This window comes from Etheostoma spectabile, chromosome 2, assembly GCF_008692095.1.
Source record: "Etheostoma spectabile isolate EspeVRDwgs_2016 chromosome 2, UIUC_Espe_1.0, whole genome shotgun sequence".
NCBI classification, from domain to species: Eukaryota; Metazoa; Chordata; class Actinopteri; order Perciformes; family Percidae; genus Etheostoma; species Etheostoma spectabile.
In genome coordinates this window covers 5986317-5993484 of record NC_045734.1, presented here as the reverse complement: position 1 = coordinate 5993484, position 7168 = coordinate 5986317, and the positions used below count along the sequence as shown (strand labels likewise).

The window sequence follows — 7168 nt, the reverse complement described above, 5'->3', positions numbered from 1 at the left end:
TTCTTCATGCATAGCTAATGTAATAATTTAAGACATTAATTATTTGCTTACATGGTGTATTGCCAATGCTTTATATTCATTTATGTATTTTGTCCCCCACATCGAATGTGCAAACCCAGTTTGTGACCAAGGGAAGGGTTTTTAGGGCTCTCACTAAATTGACCCAATGAGTTCCAGTTTTTTGGACTTTGCATGGCTTACAGCTTACAGCACACTGTTTCCCACATTCCGGCAGCCACACGGGTTTGGAGCATGCATTGTTTGGCCGAGGCACTTCTCTGTAATGAGCGGAGCTTCTGTGTCTGCCTGTGTCCTGTTACAGTATCTTATAAAGTTAAAAATGGTTCATGTAAGGTTATACAGTGTTGGTAGGAGAGGAAAGGCTTTCACATTGAACTGTTGGTAGTGAGTGGAAATTTAGGGTCTTTAAGGATTTGCTTTGAAATGTAAACGTCTTAGCTCATTCATCTGAAACGTAGTATTCTCCCTGGGCCCATTCACCCTATATGTAGTTAATGTGGTGCGTTTGGACCATGAATAAATCAGTCAGAGTTGGACAGAGGGACAGGAAAATGGGACCTGCTGCTGGGACCTGTTAGTATGGTCAACTCAGACACATAGTTATTAACAAGAGCGACACATATGGAGGGTTTTTTGCCAAGTACCTACAAAGTATTTACGGAAAGAAGTAATTTGGTGCTCTGCCACATCCCTTTTCTCTATGTTTTATATGAATATAAATGTTTTTGTATTTCATTTTGCATATGTCCATCTTTGTCAGCACTGTGACGGACTGGCAAACTACCCTGGCTCTGTCTCGGGGCCTTCAGTTTAATTCCACACAATGTTTTCTTGCCTTTGCACAGTATAAATGTCAACATCAACCCTGGCCAGTTCTGACAGAGAGGAAACATACCGTAGGCCAAACAGTGTCACTGGTACCTTTATTTGCTGGTACAAGAGTTCATATTCTAAATTCAAAACAGAAAAGCAACCACAGGCTGTTTAAGCATGGCAGCTAATAGAATTTCAGTTTTGGTATCCTATTGCTAGCTCAGAATCACCCTCTGTGAAATATTGCAACCTAAGTCTTCACTGCACACATGGGCTCCTGAGAAATAACCTCCAACAACCGCCAGTGCTTACATGGTTTCCTCTTCAATAAAAATGGGCAGTGTGATTAGTTTTTGTTTGTGAAATTCCTCTCTGAAGTTGCCAGTCAATACAAATCAAAGGCAGTTGTAAAGCAAAAGAAAAGTTTTGTGGGCACGCTTGAACTCCCTGACAGAAATGTGCATTGATTAAAATGGCCCAGTGATGGAAACGCATGGAAATGCCAAATAGTTTTATAAATAACATGAGGTGTTATTAGGAGTATTATGTGACAAGATAATGAAACTTACAGCCCTGCCTTCCTCCTTCTCTTCTTACCTCCAGGAAATATACACTGACTAGTATTCCTTCATTCCAATGGAGTCAATTTGTACAAGATTGTAGTTACAGTAAAACTATTTAGACAAGTGAAAGTGAAAATTGGACAATCAATCTCATCTACTTAGCACCCATGATTTTAGTAATGAACGGTCTGTATACATGAATTCTCCCCCTGAGATGGACATTTCAGTGAATATCCGCTGTGTCTCTGTTCGGGGAGTGAAGGTGAAAAAAACTCCTATAACAGACTACATTGGGGATAGACTTCTGAAGAATAGTGCAGAGAGCAGCTGGCTGGCATCTTCTCTTTTATCTTCCACTCCACAGGGTTCCCCCGTCTTTAGAAACACTTTGTAATTGTTTCCCGTGCCCATGAAAAAAAACGCCCAAATCCCCAAATGACCTTTGGCCTGTTGCCATAACTTCTCTCATTAGGAAGACCTTTGAGAAAGTAAGAAAACAAAGATCTTGGATGCAACTCAGAGCAGTTTAGACCCAATCCAATTAACCTACAGGGTGGGTGGGGGTGTTGATGATCAACACCTTTCTTGTCTTGTTACTGGGTCATCGTGATGGGGCAAAAAAATGTACTTGCTTGCTTTTTATTGCTTTTCCTCTGCATTAAACGGTATACAACCTCCCATTTCAGCTGATCGTCTCATCAACGTACACAATATGGACAAGAATCTAGTATGACGGCTAGTTGACTTTTTAACAGAAACATCTCAGAGGGTGAAGGCAAATGGTGTTTTATCGAATTCTTTTACAGTGCTTTAACCTTCCATCGGCTCCCGATCAGAGCTGTGTCCTTTCACCACTTTTATTTAACTTATACACCAATGAGTACCGGAGACAAGATTTATACAGACACATCGTTAAGATTGCAGATGATTCAATAATTTTGACGCTACTTGATGACAAGGACACTAGTCATGGTGTGGTGGTAAATTATTTTATTGATTGGTGTAAGCACTCGTTCCTAAACATAACTGTCTTAAAAACCAAAGAAATGATTATTGATTTTAGAAAGAAGAAACCTCCGCCTTGTTCTCCTGTTTTAATTTATGGGCAGGCTGTTGTGCAGTACAAATATCCGGGTACAATTTTAGACCCTAACCTGACATTTGATGCCAACACAGGTGTTTTTTGTGCTAAGGCCCACCAGCGAATGGACTTTTATCAGAAGTTGAGACGTTTTGGTGTTGATACATCGTTTATGAAACTGTTGTATTCTTGTTTTATCGAGTCTGTTTTAACTTTCTCTTTTATCTGTTGGTTTTGACCCCTCACTTTGAAAAATAAGCATAGACTAAACAGCATCGTGAAAATGTGTGTCAAAATGCCGGGATTCATTTTGAAGAGTTTTCCCTTTTATATTTTGATTTGATTGGATTTATTTAACTGCATTAAGAATGCCTTACACAGGAAAAGACAGCCAATACAATTGAGGATAAAAACACAATAAAGTCCAGGACTTATTTCCATATTGGTCCTCAACAGATAACATCAGGGCAAGACAAGACACGATATAACATTTTACTTATATAAATAAAAGTAAAAACAGTAATTTGCCTTTTGTTCTATTCCACAACCCTCTCTAATAACTAGGCCTTGACTGTCTTTTTGAAAGAGTTTAGTGTGGAAATGACTTTAATTTGCCGATCTAACTTATTCCACTGAACTGCCTCTATGTAGGCAAAGGTTCCTTTCCCTAATGCTGTCTTAACCCTCATGTTGTCCAAGGGTCAAATTAACCCGTTTTCCTATATCAGTGTTTTTTTTAACTACCCAAATTAACATGATTGATTCCAGGCAACACTCTTTGGCAAGTACAAATCTCTACTTTCATTCATTTTGGGGCGTCTTATTCAATTTTATAGCATTTGAAAAAAAAATTGAAGTGGTTTTGAAATAGTATTGTGTAAAGGTTGACATATTCCAGTCTGTGATTATCCATCAACATACTGTACATTCATTGTATTTTAGTCTAAATAATTAATAATTTCTGCTTTTCTAACTCGAATCATAAATACCAAAAATAACTGTAAAACGGAAGTTAATAACTTAGTGTTACGTAGTGTTGAAAACGTAAAACAAAGTGACAAACATTGAAAAAAGGCGTCAAAAGTGTTAAAAAAGGGACAAAAACTTCAGAAAAAGTAAAAAACATTGATAAAAAGCGTCAACAAAAGTGTTGATTTTCAATTTCGACGGGAAGACAACACAAGGGTTAAATCTATGGAGGACACAGGTCAGATATGCTCCCCCTCGTGTAAACATTGTGTGTGTCCTTTACCTTAGTTATAAGGCATGACAAAAAAATTGAGACACTACCAAACAATATTTTATAGATCATGGTCAGCCTTAACATACAGTATAACACAAAACTCAACTGGGGGTGGTAGTAGCTCAGTCCATAGGGAGTTGGGTTGGGAACCTGAGGGTTGCTGGTTCAAGTCCCCGTATGGCACCGAACCCCCAACTGCTCGGGGCGCCTTTCCATGGGCAGCCCCCCCACTCTGACATCTCTCCATTAGTGCATGTGTGTGTAATTCAGGCCTGTGTGTAATAACAACAGAGTGAAAAGTGTAGTTTCCCCTTGTGGGATTAATAAAGTATAATAAAAAAAAAAAAAGGAGTCAGTTGAGCTCAACAAATTGTGATCCACCTATATGAGACCTATGGCCCAAGTTCAGAATTACTCAAATTAATTTCTTCTGTGCTGTTTGCAGCCTCCTTTAGGTCAGTTTATACAGGCTAAGAGCCATGAGGTAGGCCAAAGCTATACTCGCTGGCCCTAGTCGCCCCCAGTCGTCAACACAGGCGGCTGCACTCTGCTCGCTGCTCTATACTCTGCTAGACGTAAGACCAAGACATTCAGGAGCTCATTTGTCCCTGTTACCATAGGGCGCATTGATACCTTGATGTAGCGTTATGTTGTGTATAAACGGCTGTCTTTTCTTCTCTGCTGACTGTAGAAAGAATCTCCTGATTAGGGCTGCACGATATGAGGAAAACATGCAATATTGATAACGTTGTTGAATATGGCGATAACGATATTACTTGCAATAAATTAAGAGCTATTGAAGCGTACTCAGTTCTGCGTTTTTGTTGCTTTCAGCATTCTGCTAAAATAAAACAAAGTGCTTGTTCAATAAAAAAAGAGAAAAGAAATGATTTCCAACATTCTTTTCTTGAACAAATGGAACATTGAATTCATTATAAAAGGCACCACTACAAAATAATGACAGTTACATTTTTAAGTGCATTTTTTTACCGATAATTTCTTTCAACTAACACAAAAAATGTGTCTTTCGCAACATGTCACAGCCTTTCGTGATTTGTATGTGGCTCCAGTGGATATTGCAATGACAATAAAAAACTCCTGATCCCATATTAATGTTCATCACAGAGGAAATTCTCCTCTTGGCTTAAGGGATCATAGAGCCACAAATTTATTCTGTATATATAATTGAACAAAACTCATCCTTGCAGTCAGAGGCACAACTCTAAATCTCTAAATGAATGCTGCTGTTGCTCCATGTCTGCGGGACATGTAAATAAATAAACGGTCTGCTAACAAATTTTGCCATTTCCACAATGGGTGTATTAAGACTTGTTTTTGCTGCTCTCACATGGCCAAAAAAGACAAACAAATCAGCAACTGCAGGTTTTATGCTCAGTGGCATATTAGAGCTCCACATCCTAATTGCTATTAATTACTGACACATTAAGTGTGTAATGATCAATTGTCTGTCTAAATAAAACTAGCAAGTCAAACCACATCACAAAATAAATTGATAGAACTCTAGAGAAAAACCAAAGACATCAGATTGATAGATTGATGGAAAATATAATGAGATTTTATTAAATATTGTTGTCTGGTGTCTTCTCTCGGGGGTACCATACATATTGTCATATTTCAGATGTCTTGTTATTGTGTTGTGGAGACATATATTTGTGTGTGTTCACTGAAACACTCTGATGGCTCCAAACACAGACATCTTTTTTTCTCCGTTTGTATTTGCTTCAGCTGTATGGAGTGCTGCACCAGAGGTGGCAACAGCGGCAGCTGACTGGGATTTGTGTTGACACACTAACACTTGTTCTCTAAAACCTGTTCTCTAACACCTGTTCTCTAACACCTGTTCTCTATCACCTGTTCTCTAAAACCTGTTCTCTAACACCTGTTCTCTAAAACCTGTTCTCTAAAACCTGTTCTCTAACACCTGTTCTCTAAAACCTGTTCTCTAACACCTGTTCTCTAAAACCTGTTCTCTAACACCTGTTCTCTAAAACCTGTTCTCTAAAACCTGTTCTCTAAAACCTGTTCTCTAACACCTGTTCTCTAACACCTGTTCTCTAACACCTGTTCTCTAAAACTTGTTCTCTAAAACCTGTTCTCTAAAACTTGTTCTCTAAAACCTGTTCTCTAACACCTGTTCTCTAGGACACCTTTTCTCTAAAACCTGTTCTCTAACCACCTGTTTCTCTAAACTGTTCTCTAACACCTGTTCTCTAAAACCTGTTCTCTAAAAACCTGTTCTCTAACACCTGTGTCTCTAAACACCTGTTCTCTAACACCCTGTTCTTCGCTAAAACTTTTTCTCTAAAACCTGTTCTCTAAAACTTGTTCTCTAAAACCTGTTCTCCTCTAACACCTGTTCTCTAACACCTTGTTCTCTACACCTGTTCTCTAAACTTGTTCTCTAACACTTGTTCCTAACAACCTGTTTCTCTAAAACCTGTTCTCTAACACTTGTTCTCTAAAACCTGTTCTACACCTGTTCTCTAAAACCTGTTCTCTAACACTTGTTCTCTAAACCTGTTCTCTACCACCTGTTCTCTAACACTTATTCTCTAACCCTGTTTCTCTAACACCTGTTCTCCTAACACCTGTTCTCTACACCTGTTCTCTAAACCTTTTCTCTAACACTTGTTCTCTAACACGGGTTCTCTAAAACCTGTTCTCTACACCTGTTTCTCTTAACATGTTTCTCTAACACTTTCTCTAAAAACCTGTCTCTAACACCTGTTCTCAACACATGTTCTCTAACACTTCTCTCTATCACCTGTTCTCTAAACCGTTCTCTACACTTGTTCTCTAACACCTGTTCTCTAAAAACCTGTTCTCTAACACTGTTCTCTAAAACCTGTTCTCTATCACCTGTTCTCAAAACCTGTTCTCTAACACTTGTTCTCTAACCCTGTTCTCTAACACCTGTTCTTTCTCTAACACTTGTTCTCTAAAACCTGTTCTCACACTTGTTTCTCAAAACCTGTTCTCTAAAAACCTGTTCTCTAACACTTATTCTCTAACACCTGTTTTTCTACACTTGTTCTCTAACACCTGTTCTCTTACACCTGTGTTCTCTACAACCTGTTCTCTAACACTGTTCTCTAACACTGTTCTCTAAAACCTGTTCTCTAACACCTGTTCTCTTAAACATGTTCTCTAACACCTTTCTCTAAACCTTTCTCTTCACCTGTTCGCTTAAAACCTTGTTCTCTAACACCTTTTCTCCAACAGCCCCTGTTCTCTAAACCCTGTGGTTCTTAACACTGTTGTTTCTCTAAAACCTGTTCTCTAACACTTGTTCTCTAAAACCTGTTCTCTAAAACCTGTTCTCTAACACTTATTCTCTAACACCTGTTTTCTAACACTTGTTCTCTAACACCTGTTCTCTTACACCTGTTCTCTAAAACCTGTTCTCTAACACTTGTTCTCTAACAC

General features: G+C 38.6%; 1 long non-coding RNA gene across 1 annotated transcript in view; it reads left to right on the top strand.

Moving 5' to 3' along the window:
* The first annotated feature begins 1559 nt into the window (after positions 1 to 1559).
* Positions 1560 to 7168, top strand: part of LOC116696697 (uncharacterized) — a 12311-nt gene continuing 6702 nt past the window's right edge. The window contains exons 1-2 of the long non-coding RNA XR_004333807.1: positions 1560 to 1573; positions 1920 to 1921. This is a non-coding gene — a long non-coding RNA (uncharacterized LOC116696697). The remainder of the gene's footprint in view (positions 1574 to 1919; positions 1922 to 7168) is intronic.